Source organism: Macaca nemestrina, chromosome 8 (genome assembly GCF_043159975.1).
Source record: "Macaca nemestrina isolate mMacNem1 chromosome 8, mMacNem.hap1, whole genome shotgun sequence".
Lineage (NCBI taxonomy): Eukaryota > Metazoa > Chordata > Mammalia > Primates > Cercopithecidae > Macaca > Macaca nemestrina.
Genome location: NC_092132.1, coordinates 16,388,615 through 16,407,149, shown reverse-complemented (window position 1 = coordinate 16,407,149; position 18,535 = coordinate 16,388,615). Strand labels below are relative to the sequence as shown.

Sequence of the window (18,535 nt, the reverse complement as noted above, 5' to 3'; positions counted from 1 at the left end):
AAACCTGTCACATGGGAGGAGGTTGGACTTTGGGGTGAGACTAGCTGAGCTTAAAGCCCATCTTTCTACTTATCAGTGATGTGATTGTGGACTTACCACTTAACCTGTCTCAGCCCATTTCTTCATGCTATAAAAATGTCTACTTTTGGGGGTCATTTTGTAGTTCAAATGAGTCAACATATGCAAAGGGCCTACAAGTACCTACCAACTAGTAAACAAAGTATTCCTTTCCTTATTACTGCTGTTTATTTTTTTAAAAGTGAATGAGAGATTTATCTAGAAAAGTAGTGTTTTTGTGGATGTAAGTTTGTCAATCAAGGGCAATTGTTTTCCACCCAAATATATTTGAATATTCTTGAGTCTTAAGTCAATTTAATATTTATTTATAACATGTTATAAATATAATATGCAAATATAGTATACAAAATAACACCTGATTGGGTGGCTGGCAATTTACGACACCAGGAATAATAGAGGTAAAACCTTTAACATTTTGCTTTTATAATTTATAAGCTTTTCATATGACTCACAATAAAATCACATATTCAGTGGAATCAATAATCATGAAGACTGAGACAACAGAAGTAACACTGATGGAAGAGAATAAAATTGTAAAAAAAAAAAGAAAAAAAAAAGGATTATATGGTGACAGTGCTTGAACTTTTCTCAGGTATTGAGCTTCCAAATAGCTGAAGCAAAAAAAGGAAGGATGAAGAATTATAAAAAGTCTCAATTCTTATGCAAGGAACCCCATTTACATTATCCCATTTAAGAACCACAAAATACTTACAAGGTTAAAAAATGAAGTACACCAGTGTTAAGTAGCTTTTCCAGCTTCCATAGCAACCAAGGTCAGACCATAGTCCATCTAACTAGAAACTCTATACTCTTTCCATAGCATTGTGCTCAGAATGAGGAGAGTGTCTTGCCCATTCCCTGCTGCCTCTGTCTACAGAGATGTGACTCTGATAATCATATAGAAATGTAGAATTCCTAAAACCAATATAGAACACCCAAAGATCCTGAATAGCCAAAGAAATCCCAAGCAAAAAGAACAAAGCTGACAGCATCACATTACCCAATTTCAAACTATACTATAAAGCTACAGTAACCAAACCAGCATGGTACTTGTACAAAAATAGACACATAGATGAATGGAACACAATAGAGAAACCAGAAATAAACCCAGACACCTACAACCATCTGATGGTCAACAAAGTTGATTTCAAAAATCAATAGGGAATGGACTCCCTATTCAATAAATGGTGCTGGAATAACTGGCTAGCCATATTCAGAAGAGTGAAATTGGGCCCCTACTTTTCACCATATACAAAAATTAACTCAATGTATATTAAAGATTTAGATGTAAGACCTCAAACTATACAAATCCTAGAAGAAAACCTAGGAAATACCATTCTGGACATTAGCCTTGGGGAAAAAAAAAAATGTATGACAAAGTCATCAAAAGCAATTGCAACATAACCAAAAATTTACAACTGGGAACTAATTAAACTGTAGAGCTTCTTTACAGCATAATAAACTGTCATGGGCATAAACAAAAAATATGCAGAATGGAAGAAAGTATTCACAAAATTTGCATCTGACAAAGGTTTAATATCCAGAATCTACAAAGAACTTAAACAATTCAACAAGCAAAAAACAACCCCATTAAAAAGTGGGCAAAGGACATGAACAGACACTTCTCAAAAGAAGACAGCCAAGAAACATAGAAAAAAATGCTCAATATTACTAATCATCAGAGAAATGCAAGTCAAAATCACAATGAGATACTGTCTCATGCCAGTTAAATGGCTATCATTAAAAAGTCAAAAAATAATAGATGCTGCAGAGGCTGCAAAGAAAAGCAAATGGTGGGAATGTAAATTTGTTCAACCACTGTGGAAGGGAGTTTGGAGATTTCTCAAAGAACTTAGAACCTTCAATCCAGCAATCCCATTACTGGATATATACCCAAAGGAAAATAAATGTTTCTACCGAAACTACACATGCACTAGTATGTTCATTGCAGCACTACTTACAATAACAGACATGGAATCAACCTAGCTGACCATCAATGGTGGACTGGATAAAGGAAATGTGGTAGGTAGAAAACATGGAATACTACACAGCTGTAAAAAGAACAAAATCATACCCTCTGCAGCAATATGGTTGCAGCTAGAGTCCAGTATCCTAAGTGAATTAACACAGCACAGGAACAAAAAATCAAATACCACATGTTCTCACTTATAAGTGAGAGCTAAACATTGGATACATATGGGCATAAATATGGGAACAATAGACATTTAGGACTACTAGATGTGTGTGAGAGAGAGAAAGCAAAATTTGAAAAATTACCTATTAGGTACTATGCTCACTGCCTGGGTGATAAGATCATTAATACCCCAAAACTCCACATTACAAAATATGCTTTATACACCTATACATGTAACAAAACTGTACATGTACCCCCTGAATCTAAAATAAAAGTTGAAATTATAACAAAAGAGAAATATAGAATCTTTAGTGTATTTGGTGCCCACAGTCTGTGGAGGCAGCATAGAGGGGATTCAGTGTCATGCTACACATGGCTTAACCTATTTAATTTACAACACACCTTTAATATAAGGATGATCACAAACGCCATTTTATGAATGTAAAACTGAGACACAGACCAGTTGAATGAGTTGTCAGCTATCACATCATAATCTAATAGGTGACATAGCCCATGTAGAAGCCACATCATTTGGTTCCAGACCCCAGGTCTCAATTACTACAGCAGATTACCTTAGTAAACCCTGTGACTTTGATCCCATCTACCTATGAGAAATAAGTAAGCCCGTAAGGCCGGGAAATTCTGGGAAGAAGCAGAGTGGAAATCTGAGACCCCAGTTGAGTTCAGGGTCCTTCCACATAAAAAACATTTAGTTTGTGTGGTTTGAACCTGAATCACCTGCTAGGGAGTCTGGAAAGGGTCTGATCAGTTGCCAAGGATCCAAAGCCTTTAGAGAAAGGGAGACTAGATGTCAGGACAAAACAGGCTCAGAGGAGTGAGGAGTGAGGTGTGAATGCTTTTTGGTGGAGGAAAGAACATCTTCCCTGGGTATCCTAAAGTTCCTTCTCTGGGATTTCCAGGAAGTAAAGAGTATATATCCCAAGTCAGGATTCCTGGTTCCATTATCTGAGTACACTTACATGTGGTAATTAATATCAATATATCAGTATGATTTCCAAAATCTTAACATCAATGGCTTAATTCATTGCTTAATGAAAAGAAATCTGCTACCAATAGTGTTCCATCCAACTTATTCTTTCTGAGTCATTCTGATGATTATTTCTGGGGAAATTTCTAGATCTCTCATAGTGATAATAATATATTGATTGATTGATGATTGATTGATTTACACTCTTGTTGCAGAAATGTTTTAAGCAGCTTCCTTAAAACATTGCAAGTTACTGTAAGTTGGCCCAAGGTAGAGAAGAAAAAGAAAATTTTTTTAAGGAAAAAGATTCAGAATGACCTTCCAAATTGCTAGGGAGCACTCATAAATTATTTTAAGCATTACAGAAGTCACCGAAAAACAAGAACAAAATAAAACAAACAAAAAAAAAGATAGTCACACAACTCGATGTGTACATGGTAAGTAGAAATGGGCACTAGGCACTTAACATGACTTTTCTCTAATCCTACCAAAATCTTTGCAAGATAAGTAGCATCATCTCTGTAACTACAATAGGAATTAGAACCGAAGTCTAGCTCAGTGTCCCACTGATGTAGTATTTGAAGCCAAATGTATTTAGTTCCCAAGTCTGTGTTCCTGTCAAAGAAGGATGCTGTTTCTCTTCATTGTGCATGGAGAAGCTTTAGTGGACCTATAATCTAGTGGGGTTTATTTTCCTACCTATCTTTGCAGAGATTCTAGGGAAATGTATGAAGTTGCAAAGTGGTTACATTACAGGAGGGCAGCCAGCAAACCTGCCAAGTTGAGTGTGTGCGTGTTCAGTACTTACATCAGGGTGAAGTTCAAAGACATGCAACTCTTGCAAAAAGCCAAGACATAGTTCTTTTAGACTGAACTCCTTGCAGTTTCTTGAACTAGTTTCTCAAGTCTGTTATCTCCACCTGCCACCTCCCTGTGTTCATGTGAAAGAAAACCCCTCAACCCATATTTTATAAGCTCAACTGAAGCCTTTCCCCCACATACCCAGTCTTACCAGCAGATTCTGTATCTTTTTGTTATACTTGTCTGGACAGTCGTGATTGATACCTGCATACTGCCCTTCTAATCCCAGCTGTGTAGCTCCATAGCAATTTCACTTCTGAGAGAGTTGTCTTTACATTTTGCACTTGTGAGAGGCAAACTTTTCTGTCTATAGAATAAATGTGGGCACTTCACCATGCTTTCCAAGTCTTTGCCTATTTTTCTTTTCTTTTCTTTTCTTTTTTTTTTTTTTAAGTTTCCACTATTCTCACTGGGAGAAAACTCAACCAATTACCTAGTTCAAAGGCATGTTTTAAAAGAAGCAATCAAATGAAAATGTATGAGATAGCTGTTGTTACTTTTTGTGTTTTAGCTGCTTATTTTCCAGTTCCTTTCTGAGGAGCATCCCCAGCGGAGATTGACCCTTATGTCATTGCATATATGACCTAGTTCAAGGGGAGTTCCCATGGTCCACCTTTCCACAAGCAGTAGAGGTAAATGGGTTATGAGGCTAAGCTATGACTTAAGTTAGCCAATGAAAGTCTTGCTGCCAAGTACATGGGACAGTGTAAGTCAGATTATTACAGTAGTGGTCTCAGCAGCACCTTCCTAAGGGTAATGAGAGTGATGTTGGCTGAGGCTACGGAGATGTTGGATAAGGTCTGTCTCAACACAATCACCTATACCTTCTTACTGTGAATGAAACATGTTGCTGTCTTTATTTTAATTACTCAGCTCAATTTTTATGTACGTGTCAGTTGTCCTAATAAACTATAGTCTCCCTAAAATTAAGAGCTGTGTTTTCTTTGTCCTATTTCTTACCTCCAGAGGTTGGCACAGCGCTGGATGGGGTTGAGTGGTAATGGGAAGAACAGGGGAAAGATCCACCAGTGCAATGACATGGAGGTGAAAGACAGTATAATCTGGTCCAGAATTCAAGTGGAATAGAAGGGAGGCCTTCTCAGACCCCACTCTGAAATTCATTTTCTCTGTGGGGTAGATTAATTGCAAAAAATTCTTTACCCTTCCTATATCCTTGTCCTTTGTCATATAACTTTGCAGTGCCTCACACTCTAACTCTGGGCGTAACCCTCTGACTTCTTTTGGCCCATGGGGTATTAGCATGCGTGACACAAGCACAGGTTCGAAAGTGTTTGTACAGTTGCTCTTGATTGCTGTTGTAGTTCTGCCACTGCTGTGAGAACTTATCTGGACTACCCTGAAGGAGGATGAAGGACAAGTTGTCCTTGATTGTCCTGGTTGAGGCCATATTAGGTCAGCAGACAGACTGTTAATCTAGCAAGTCTAGACAAGAGCAGCAGAACTACCAGACAGCTCATGGCTGAATACGCACGATGGGAAAGCCCAGGTGGCATCAACCGATGCTCCTCTCCAGTCCTCTGAACCCTGCAGACACGGGAGCAAAATAAACATTGATTGTAGTATGCCACTGAGGGGTGTGGTTGTTTGTAGCACAGGATTTCGTGGCCATAAATAACGAATACATCCTATAAAGAGCATATATAGAAATAAACAGAAGAATGGCAAAATGCTATTGAAAAGCAGATGCTGGGCAGGCAGCTAGTCTCATTTGGCAGCATAATGACTCCCTTAAGCTCACCAGCCTGAAGCACGCATGATTAAAATTAGTGCACCAATAAATTTACCTATTACTACATGTCATCAGCTACTCAGGGACACTTGTCAGCTGTAGAAACTGAAACATTAAAGTTTCTGGAGTTTAGTGTTTGTGGAGCAGAGAAATGGTACGAGATGAGGCTGGTGACACAAGAAGGAACGAGACAGAGATGAGTTTGGATGCTTTCCTGGAGTTATCAAGATGCTCCAGGGATTAATGAAGTCAGTCAAATAAATGAGATATTCTGGTAGTGATGAACATTTCCTAGTATTAGTCAAGTGGGGGTGGGTCCTTCTTCTACCCTCATGAAAAACTGACTCTGTTCGTTGGTGAAAATGCCATCTGCTACTGCAAATTTTACTGGCCTTGTGGGCTTTTATTTGAAGAATATTTGCCAGGTTATGTAGCATATAATCATAGACATAGGGCACCTTTAGATGGTGTAATTTTTCAAGGCAGAACAGCCTTCTGTTAAAAGGAAGATGGGAAGAAGACCAAATTAAATAACAATTATGAATAATACCCTACTCAGCCCTTAACAAAAGGCTCTGGATTTTATAACATGTTCCTGCCAAAGGCCATGTGTAATATTTCCTTGTTAGTAGCTCCCAACCACTATGAAATCCACAAAACCTCTCCCAGCTGTTGAAGACTTATTTTCTGTCCTTTCTCATCTGGGACACAGCCATAAGGTTTAGAAAATATGACTAAGTTTCCCAACTTGAATGACACTAATAGCAATTTTCGAAGGCTTTGGAGAAAGATGTAAGAAAACCACAGTGCATGTCTACTGAAAAACTGTTCTGTTTAATGGTTTGTAGTGTTCCAAAGGTGGGGGGTGAGACCTAGCTATTTAATAAACTGGCTTCCAATGACCTGACTAACGCTGGGATTTAATTAATAATCAACAGAAATAAAATTACAGTAAAAAGTTGAGGTTTTAAGCATTAAGAAGAAATTGAGCCAGTAGGTAAATTTACTCCTATTTTCTAAAAGCTCTTTATAGGACTTTAAACACGTGTGGGAAAGTTATGAATTCTCCTGTTAACATACGTGAGGCTGTAGTACCTAATTCTGCCTGAGTCAAATTTCTCTAGAATAAAGAATAGAAATATAAGGTTTGTGCTGTTGAGATTCACACACCAAATGAGGAGAAAGTACCTTGAAAGTAACTAAGGAAACCTGTGATGCATCCAGTCTTCATTTATTTGAAGTATCGAACCAGTTGTTTGGGATATCTACTGATAGCAAACGTCTATGGTGTCCACAACTGGGCCAGGCAAGATGCTAAGAACGTGTGTTAACTTACTTAATTATTACAACAATGTTTTAAAGTGGATACTGTTTTTATCCTCAGTTTTAGATAAATATGTTAAGGCTCAGAAAGCTTAATTATGTTGCCCAATATCACACAGGAGGTAGCCATCAAGCTCATGTCCAGGTGATGCTAGAGCTCATGATGTAATCACCACACTTGATTATTACCGCCTTTTGACACTACCTTTGTTCAGGAAGCAAAGTACTGGTGACCCTTTAATTCCAAAATATGGGGTCAGGGATGTTTTTTATTGACTCTTGAGAATATTCTGATTAGATGAAGCAGTTACTGACAATACATGTAGGGCAATCAAGAGGCCTTTTAATTTGTATCTAAGTATTGGTGTTTCTTTAAACTCTGCTATAAGTACTTAGCAATTCTTGGCTAGTTACATTAAATTGTTTCCTAAATTGACAAAACATTATCTGTAATAGAAAAGGCATAATTACCCAGAAGGCTTACTGTATTGCTACTCGTGCTGAAGAAAGCTTAGCCAGTTAGCTCTTGAAGCAATGGAGCAAGAAACTTGTGGATACTTCCTCCAGTCTTGCAAACCTAAATCAATAATGTAGTCATAAATGCCACAGAGAGTGCCAAGAACCTTGAATTTACAGGGCCTGCACATCCAGAGGAGCGATGACCGAGGTCTTTTGCGATTAGTGCACCTTTTCCTTTTATCAGTAGGAGTGACCGCTGACATGTGTCTCCTTGTATTATCATATCATCCAAAGGTAAGGGTGAGTGCTCTCCCTTGCCTTTGTTGAAACTCTTGAATACCTTGGAAAATGTATGCTTCTTTAATGATGCCAGCCCTTGCATTCTTGTTGGGCAAATAAGGTTCAGAAGAATGTGTCCAGAGGTGTCTTAATATAGATTTTATGAATATTTAGGAATGTCGAGGTCAACAGATCAGGAGAGGATTGCCATTAGGAAGATGATTTGTTACAGATCCCAAGAGGAGCAGGCATGCTGTACCAGGTGAAACCATACAGGGGACACACGAGGGCCAGTCAAGAGGCAGAGGGAGAGAAGGAACTATGGACAAAAGCCTCCAGTGTGATTTCTGTAAGAAGAAACAGACAAGGCAGGGTAAGCAGGTATAGGACTGGCTTGTTTGAATAATTTCAGTGGGCTCAGGGTTGTAGGCACTATCCCTAGTTCACAGGTACCTGGACCTTAGATAATCAAGGCAGGTGGATAATGACAGGGAGTGTGATGGGGTGTGGGCTCTGAATTGGTTTGCCTGCATTTGAAAGGCATGCTCCTGGGCTCTAGAAATTGGCTAGTTCTGGCAGGGGCAGCCCCTCCAGGGTTACCAAGGCCCCAGATGCTAAAGTATTAGAATACAGAAAACAAAAGACAAAGTTAACACAAAAAGAAACTTTGAAGAGTTCATTTTTCTAATGGGAAATATGGTGTGTGTGGGTGTGCGTGTTACACACACACGTACACACTTGGGGGTGTCTGTATGCCGATGCTGTGTTAATTTGTTTTACGGCATCACCTGAAGTCTTAGTGTTGTTATTGATTCAATATGCATTTCTAGGAAATGAGGATTCCACATGCACTATGTTATAAATAGCATATGTGTCCCTATCCATCTTTTATTGGCTTGGCCTGGGTCCAAAAAATCTAGTTAAGGAACACAAGAAGTGTTTTTTTATGAACTTTTCCTCCATTTCTAGGAAGTCATTGATTCTGGTTGGAGTTAGAGGTTCTATCATGGAGGTAATTATTTTAACCTCTTATTCTGACTGGCTCAGCTAAACTGACAGCTGTGGTCATTATTGAAGGTGGGCAATAGAAACAGAGGGAAAGGCCATCATTAAATAACAGCAGGCAGCTCATCCTCCTCTAGAGTATGACTGAAAGTTATTCTTAAGAGTTGAGATTTTAATTAACCAATACTTCCATAAGAATATTTATTTATTAACTTATACTTTCTAACATTAACCTAGGCACCTTGAGATTATCCAAAGAGAAACTAAACAGGAAACTTATAGGTCTAAAATAAGTCTTAGTAACAGCTTCCTAAAGGCAAAAACCATTTATTCATTTGAAAATTCATTTGATAATTCGATCTCTTATTGAATCTTAAATATTTCCTGAACCTTGAGAAAGACATTATTTTCTTTTTTTTTTTTTTTTTTTTTTTTTTTTTTTTTTTGAGACGGAGTCTCGCTCTGTCGCCCAGGCTGGAGTGCAGTGGCCGGATCTCAGCTCACTGCAAGCTCCGCCTCCCGGGTTCGGGCCATTCTCCTGTCTCAGCCTCCTGAGTAGCTGGGACTACAGGCGCCCGCCACCTCGCCCGGCTAGTTTTTTGTATTTTTTAGTAGAGACAGGGTTTCACCGTGTTAGCCAGGATGGTCTCGATCTCCTGACCTCGTGATCCGCCCGTCTCGGCCTCCCAAAGTGCTGGGATTACAGGCTTGAGCCACCGCGCCCGGCCGAAAGACATTATTTTCAATTGCTGTTGGGAACTCCAGAAAAGCACAGAGATGGTAGAGACTATATATGTATTTGGGAAACAAGAAAATCAAGACATGGGACTCCAGAGTCATATAGACCTAATCTCAAATGTATCTATAGACCTCACTAGTCCTAGGACTTTGGGAAAATTGTTTAGATATCTAAGATTTGTTTCCTTCATTGGTTCAAGAAAGTAGTATTTTAAACAAATCATAGTAGAGGAAAGAGTTGATAAAATTAGAATTATCATGAGAATAACTGAAAATATTATGTGAATTACTCAACACTGTGCCCAACTCATATTAAATACTCACAAATTTCTTTGTCATTTTTAACTTTGTGATGAATGCAATGTGTTAAAGTAGAAAGACCTATTAAGAGTTGATACCCGGAAAGTAGGTCTGAGTCTCAATGCTGATTCTGCCCCTGCTAAGTGTGTAATCCTGAGTATGTTACTCAACATTTCTGAATCAGAAATAATCAAACCTACATTTCAAAGGTTTCCTGAAGCTGGAAGATAATGAATGTGAGATGCCCATAACTTATTACTTGTTGATTTCCAAAATAAGCGATAGCCGTAACTATTAGTGTTTTCTAGTGATTAACAATCTTAGACTCAAGATTATCAGCAATGCATTTCTGAGGGAGAAGAACATAGGGCAGGGAGGTGAGAGAATCCTTTTGCTTTTTACTATGATCTGTTTTTCTTGGCATGCTGGAGCAGAGGTCACTGGTCGCCGTCTGTACAGAATGCCTGTGGTTCCACCCACCCAACCCAACATGCTTTTCGTCCAGTCTCCAGAACCTGCGTTGATGTCTGTCTTTGTGGCTATTTATGACCACAATTGGAGAAAGTCCAGCCAGCTGGGGGAGGCTTGTGTGTAACTGTGTGTTCCTGGGTACCTGCCAGTGGACTCATTTTGCTGGAGGAATGTGTAATATGTGCTGAGATTCCTGGGGCCTCAGAGTGGGAGGACAGTCACTCAGGGCCAAGGGGACCTGGAGCCTAGGGAAGAAGGGTATGCAGCAGGCTGTGAAGCCAGGTCTTTACATGGAGGGTGTCAGAGATACCAGCCCACCCTCAAAGGGTTTGCTTTATTCCCAGTGTGAGGGACTGAGAAGGGTCTGTGAATAGAGCCAGTAACAAATAAGACAGTAGAAAATTAAAGGATGAGAAATGAATCTAAACTTAGATGACCTGGGTTTGAAGATGGTTCTGCCACTTCCTAGCTGTGTGCTTCTGTACAAGCATCTTTCTCTCTCTAGATCTGTAAACTGGGGATCATAGAAAACACATTCATTTTGAAGATCAAATCAAGCATTTGCTGTAAGTTTACTTGATCATGACTGATACTTGTGCACCAAAGGGCACAATCCACGGATGTGTTTTTCTTGCCAGTGAGTATTCCAGAGAAAGATATTCATGAATATTGCTGATGGAAATGTAACATATATGTAAATTATGTTGTATATCATATATATATACACACACATATATATATCTCAATACATTGATACGTAAGAAATGTAAGTTACTTTATTCTCTTTGAAGCTATTGTGAATGGGAGTTCATTCATGATTTGACTCTCTGTTTGTCTGTTACTGGTGTATAAGAATGCTTGTGATTTTTGCACATTGATTTTGTATCCTGAGACTTTGCCGAAGTTGCTTATCAGCTTAAGGAGATTTTGGGCTGAGACAATGGGGTTTTCTAAATATACAATCATGTCATCTGCAAACAGGGACAATTTGATTTCTTCTTTTCCTAACTGAATACCCTTTATTTCTTTCTCCTGATTTCCCTAGCCAGAACTTCCAACACTACGTTGAATAGGAGTGGTGAGAGAGGGCATCCCTGTCTTGTGCCAGTTTTCAAAGGGAATGCTTCCAGTTTTTGCCCATTCAGTATGATATTGGCTGTGGGTTTGTCATAAGGATCTCCACCTTACAAGGGATGTAAAGGACCTCTTCAAGGAGAACTACAAACCACTGTTCAGTGAAATAAAAGAGGACATAAACAAATGGAAGAACATACCATGCTCATGGATAGGAAGAATCAATATTGTGAAAATGGCCATACTGCCCAAGGTAATTTATACATTCAATGCCATCCCTATTAAGCTACCAATGAGTTTCTTCACAGAATTGGAAAAAACTGCTTTAAAGTTCATATGGAACCAAAAAAGACCCCTCATTGCCAAGACAATCCTAAGCCAAAAGAACAAAGCTGGAGGCATCACGCTACCTGACTTCAAACTATACTACAAGGCTACAGTAACCAAAACAGCATGGTACTGGTACCAAAACAGAGATATAGACCAATGGAACAGAACAGAGCCCTCAGAAATAATACCTCACATCTACAGCCATCTGATGTTTGACAAACCTGACAAAAACAAGAAATGGGGAAAGGATTCCCTATTTAATAAATGGTGCTGGGAAAATTGGCTAGCCATAAGTAGAAAGCTGAAACTGGATCCTTTCCTTACTCCTTATATGAAAATTAATTCAAGATGGATTAGAGACTTAAATGTTAGACCTAAAACCATAAAAACCCTAGAAGAAAACCTAGGTAATACCATTCAGGACATAGGCATGGGCAAGGACTTCATGTCTAAAACACCAAAAGCAATGGCAACAAAAGCCAAAATTGACAAATGGGATCTAATTACACTAAAGAGCTTCTGCACAGCAAAAGAAACTACCATCAGAGTGAACAGGCAATCTACAGAATGGGAGAAAATTTTTGCAATCTACTCATCTGACAAAGGGCTAATATCCAGAACCTACAAAGAACTCAAACAAATTTACAAGAAAAAAAACAAACAACCCTATCAAAAAGTGGGCAAAGGATATGAACAGACATTTCTCAAAAGAAGACATTCATACAGCCAACAGACACATGAAAAAATGCTCATCATCACTTGCCATCAGAGAAACATGAATCAAAACTACAATGAGATACCATCTCACACCAGTTAGAATGGCAATCATTAAAAAATCAGGAAACAACAGGTGCTGGAGAGGATGTGGATAAATAGGAACACTTTTACACTGCTGGTGGGACTGTAAACTAGTTCAACCATTGTGGAAAACAGTGTGGCGATTCCTCAAGGATCTAGAAGTAGAAATACCATTTGACTCAGCCATCCCATTACTGGGGATATACCCAAAGGATTATAAGTCAAGCTGCTATAAAGACACATGCACACATATGTTTATTACAGCACTATTCACAATAGCAAAGACTTGGAATCAACCCAAATGTTTATCAATGACAGACTGGGTTAAGAAAATGTGGCACATATACTCCATGGAATACTATGCAGCCATAAAAAAGGATGAGTTTGTGTCCTTCGTAGGGACATGGATGCAGCTGGAAACCATCATTCTTAGCAAACTATCACAAGAACAGAAAACCAAATACCGCATGTTCTCACTCATAGGTGGGAACTGAACAATGAGATCACTTGGACCCAGAAAGAGGAACATCACACACTGGGTCCTATTGTGGGAAGCAGGGAGAGGGGAGGGATAGTATTAGGAGATATACCTAATGTAAATGATGAGTTAATGGGTGCAGCCCACCAACATGGCACATGTATACATATGTAACAAACTTGCACGTTGTGCACATGTACCCTAGAACTTAAAGTATAATAATAATAATAATAAAGAAATGTAAGTTACTTATACAATTCTATTCAGAAATTCAATGCCTGCTGTTATTAGTATGTTCTCATGCTGCTAATAAAGATATACCTGAGATTGGGTAATTTCTAAAGGAAAGGAGGTTTAGGCCGGGCGTGGTGGCTCAAGCCTGTAATCCCAGCACTTTGGGAGGCCGAGACGGGCGGATCACGAGGTCAGGAGATCGAGACCATCCTGGCTAACACGGTGAAACCCCGTCTCTACTAAAAATACAAAAAACTAGCCGGGCGAGGTGGCGGGCGCCTGTAGTCCCAGCTACTCGGGAGGCTGAGGCCGGAGAATGGCGTGAACCCGGGAGGCGGAGCTTGCAGTGAGCTGAGATCCGGCCACTGCACTCCAACCTGGGAGGCAGAGCGAGACTCCGCCTCAAAAAAAAAAAAAAAAAAAAGGAAAGGAGGTTTAATGGACTCACAGTTCCACATGGCTGGGGAGGCCTCACAATCACCGCAGAAGGCAAAGGAAGAGCAAAGGGATGACTTCAATGTCAGCAGGCTAGAAAGTGTATGCAGGAGAACTCCCCTTTATAAAACCATCAGAACTTGTAAGATTTATTCGCTATCAGGAGAATGGCATGGGAAAGACCCGCCCCCATGAATCAATGACCTCCTCCCAGGTTACTCCCAAGACATATGGGAATTATAGAAGCCGCAATTTAAGATGAGATTTGGGTGGGGACACAGCCAAACCATATCACCTGCAAATCTGGGCCATAGAAATAACAAAACACTGTAATCTATAAGTGTATATGGGTGAGTATTGAGATGATTGGCTGGTAGAAAAAACATGATTTATATTATAAGTTTACATATAAAAGTATCTTCATTATGGCATTATTACCATCAACAAAATAGCCATCAACAGAGAATGGTTGAATAAATTGTGGTGTAATTAGATAGATAGCAGTGAACTAATTTTCTAACTCTGTTTTGAGGCGACTTCCCTTTCCAGCCACTACTCTCTTTCTTCATTCTCTTTTGAAGAAATCCTTTAAAAAAACATGGTCTCGGCTGGGCAGAGTGGCTCACGCCTGTAATCCCAGCACTTTGGAAGGCCGAGGAGGGTAAATCATGAGGTCAGGAGATCGAGACCATCCTGGCTAACATGGTGAAACCCTGTCTCTACTAAAAATACAAAAAAATTAGCCGGGTTTGGTGGCACGTGCCTGTAGTCCCAGCTGCTCAGCAGGCTGAGGTGGGAGAATCGCTTGAATCCAGGAGGTGGAGGTTGCAGTGAGCCGAGATCGCGCCACTGCACTCCAGCCTGGTGACAGAAGGAGACTCTGTCTAGGAAAGAAACATGGTTTCTGCTCTCTGATTTCAACTCCTCTTTTTCCCCATTATTTTTTTTATTTTCATTTTAAGATTTTTATTTGAAACCCCTTTTTTTTTTTTTAATATTATTACACTTTAAGTTCTAGGGTACATGTGCACAACATGCAGGTTTGTTACATATGCATACATATGCCATGTTGGTGGGCTGCACTCATTAACTCGTCATTTACATTAGGTATATCTCCTAATGCTATCCCTACCCCCTCCCCTCACCCCACAACAGGCCCCGGTGTATAATGTTCCCCTTCCTGTGTCCAAGTGTTCTTATTGTTCAATTCCCACCTATGAATGAGAACATGCAGTGTTTGGATTTTTGTCCTTGTGATAGTTTGCTGAGAATGATGGTTTCCAGCTTCATTCATGTCCCTACAAAGGACATGAACTCATCATTTTTTATGGCTGCATAGTATTCCATGGTGTATATGTGCCACATTTTCTTAATCCAGTCTATCATTGTTGGACATTTGGGTTGGTTCCAAGTCTTTGCTTGGGCCAGAGAAGAAGACTCAGTCTAAAAAAAAAAAAAAAAAAACGTGGTTTCTGCTCTCTGATTTCAACTCCTCTTCTTTTCCCTATTCTTTTAAGCTCCTATCATCCAGCAAGGCTGCTCTTGCACAGATTATTAACGCTGCACCCAGCAGTTAATTCTGAGAACTCACTCAGAATCCTCTGCAACATTTAACACAGTTGATCACTACTCCCTCTGGAAACACTTTCTTCACTGAGCTTCCAGCAAGTTTGACTCTTGATTTTCTTGCTACATTATTGATTGCTCCTTCTCAGCCTCCTCTTCTGGTATTTCCTTTTTGGCCCTACCTTAATGTTGAATATCCCAGGGCTCAGGCCTTGGTGTTCTCTGCCCTATCTAGACTCACTCTCTCGGTGACCTCATCTAGGCTTATGGCTTAAACAACAACTAGACTCTAACTACTAATTTATATTCAGTATACAGCAGGGGCTTAAACACTTGTAGAAGGAAGGAAAGGAAAGGAGAGGAGAGGAGAGGAGAGAAGATGAGAAGAGAGGGGAGGAGAGGGGAGGGGACGGGAGGGGAGGGGAGGGGAGGGCAGGATAAAGAAAGAAAAATTGAAGGAAGGAAAGAAAGAAAGAAGTTAATATTGTTAACTTGAAAAAGTGGACACTAGAGGTATTAAAAACCTAACTATAAGAGCATGAATTCTTGAGCCCAGGTAACCTGAGTTCGAACTTAGAATCTTTCACATCCAAACTATGTAATTTGGGGCAAGTTATTTAATTTGTTGATGCTTCAGTTTTCTCATCTGTAAAATGGGGACAACAATAACAGCGATCTTATTTGCTTGGAGGTAGTTCCTAGACCTAAACATGCTAGGACATGTGAAATACTTCAAACAGTACCTGTATAATAGAATGCCTTGTACAAGAATATCCTAATGACTTAAAAGTGGTGAAAAGCTAGTTAAACATGATTCCAATGCACAAATCATCAAATGAAATAATTCTATACATTTCTCGATCTTTATTTGAGACGATACCTTAGGCAGTGTTAATCAATGAGTGACGTCTTGGGAAAATATATTTTTAATATTTAAAATTAAAGAGAAATTAATTTCTGAGATATGCCTCAATTCCAAATTAGCAGAATAAAGCAGAAAACTATAGTAGAAAAATGGGCAAAGTGACCAGGCAATTTAGAGAAATGGCAGCACAGGTGTCTGAAGAGTATACAAAGATATGCTTGAGCTCATCAGAAATCACAGGAATGAACATTAAAACAACGAGATACTACTTTACACCGATTGGAATGGTAAAAAATAGAAATATTGAGACTATCATTTGTTGTCAGGACTTTAAGGGACATGAAATTTTATGCACTGTTGATGGAAAGTAAAGTGTGGCAACCATTCTGGGAGGCATGTAAGCAATTTTCCTGTGTGTATAGACCAGAAAAATTCTTGCAAATGTTTGTAAGGGATCACATACAAGCCTGTTTTTCAGTGTTATTTTTGGTGTCAAGGAACTGAAGCCAACCAAAGCTAATATTTGAGGAAATAAATAAGTGATGAATGTTCACTCAGGCACTGTGGGCATCAGTAAGGAACACAAACTAGATGTTCATAGCTACACGGGTAGATCACACCAAAAGTACTACGTTAGAAAAAGAGGTGGGTTACAACATAACATAATTTGTGTGAATTAAAACACACATACAATAAATAAAAGTTGTTATCTTATAAGAACATACTATTAATAATATTTAAGGGCATATATTGAGTGCTTTACATTGGTTATCTGTGGACTAGCAAATGGGACTGGACACCAAAGAACTGGGGGAAAACGTGAATTAAACTCCACTGTTACCTGCAGGGATAGATTATGTCAGTGTTCCTAAGATGACTAGCTCAGCTCTTTACACTTAAAGTTTAACTTAAACAACAAAAAGGACATTTTTCTATGTAGACATTGACATGACATAAAACCCAAAAACATTTCCAAATATATTTAAAACTGAGTTTATTCTATACATTATAGTGTTCTAAGAGCAATAAAAGGAATCATCTTTGACATGATTTTTAAAACTTATTTTTATTGATAGTCTTGCATCATCTTTCTTTGAAGTTTCTTTCAATGTCCAAAAGAAATTTTAACTTTTTATTGCCCCCAAATTGTACTTTTCCTTGTAGTTGCAAAATTTGCAAATGTTTCTGTCCATTTGCCAGTGGGCCAAGACTGAAAAATTGTACAGTTGACCTTGAACAAAACAGAGTTTAGGGGTGCTGACCCTCCAAGCAAGTGAAAATCCACATACAACTTTAACTAGAAAACTTAATTACAAATAGCCTACTGTTGACCTGAAGCCTTTCCAATAACATAAACTGTTGATTAACACTGATTTTGCATGCTGTATCTACTGTATACTGTATTCCTATAATAAAGTAAGCTAGAAAAAAGAAAATGTTACATAGGAAATCATAAAAAGTCTTACAATAATAACATAGTTGGCTAACACAGAGCAGATTAACACACGTTTTGTATGTTATATATATAATATGTACTGCACTCTTATAATCAAATATGCAAGAGAAAAGAAAATGCTTTTTAAAAAATCATAAGGAAGAGATAAAACATATTTCCCGTTCATGAAGTGGGAGTGGATCATCATGAAGGTTTTTGTCCTCATTGTCTTCACAGTGAGTAGGCTGCAAAGGAGGGAGAAGAGGAGGTGTTGGTCTTGTTGTTTCAGGGGTGGCAGAGGCAGAAGAAAATCCACATCTAAATGTACCAGCACAGTTCAAATCCATGTTATTCAAGGGTCAACTGTATACATTATTGAACTAAGCAGACTAAATGCATACAAGAGTCCACTGATTGTTTCAATTTGTACAACCAACCACTATATGGTTTGTTACATTCTTGCACAACTGTCACATCATCTGTGACCCAATTTCTATTGGAACACCTCCTCTTGCCAGACCCTTTAGACTTATCTCCCTCGACCTCTGCAGCTTGCATTTGCCTTTCCCTTTGCTAATTGGCCAAGTTCTACCCATTTCTCTAAAAGTAAGCCGCAGTGACACTTTCCAAGGTGTCTGCCCCATTGAAAGTGATGTGTACAATAATATCTTGGCTTCCTTATCCAAGTAGAGTCATCTGGGTACTCAATCAGTTAGCTGAAGGGACAGGAGTTAGTATTTTCAACTGGAGGAACTTTCACCTGGCTAGTGGAAGAGGTGATTCAAAACTGTTTTATGAGGCTTCTGGGGAAATAATCACACCAGAAGAATTCAGAATCATATGTGTGCGAAACTTGGTGTTTAATCACCTGTGCATTCCTTTTGTGATATTCACTGAAAGACTGTCGACCTGTGAAGGAGAACAATAGACTGGC

At 39.0% G+C, this 18,535-nt stretch overlaps 1 long non-coding RNA gene across 2 annotated transcripts in view; it reads right to left on the bottom strand.

Moving 5' to 3' along the window:
* Nucleotides 1-17,200: 17,200 nt before the first annotated feature.
* LOC105492802 (uncharacterized) overlaps nucleotides 17,201-18,535 on the bottom strand; it is a 323,274-nt gene continuing 321,939 nt past the window's right edge. For both annotated transcript variants that reach the window (XR_011606739.1, XR_011606738.1), the window contains exon 5: nucleotides 17,201-17,846. This is a non-coding gene — a long non-coding RNA (uncharacterized lncRNA). The remainder of the gene's footprint in view (nucleotides 17,847-18,535) is intronic.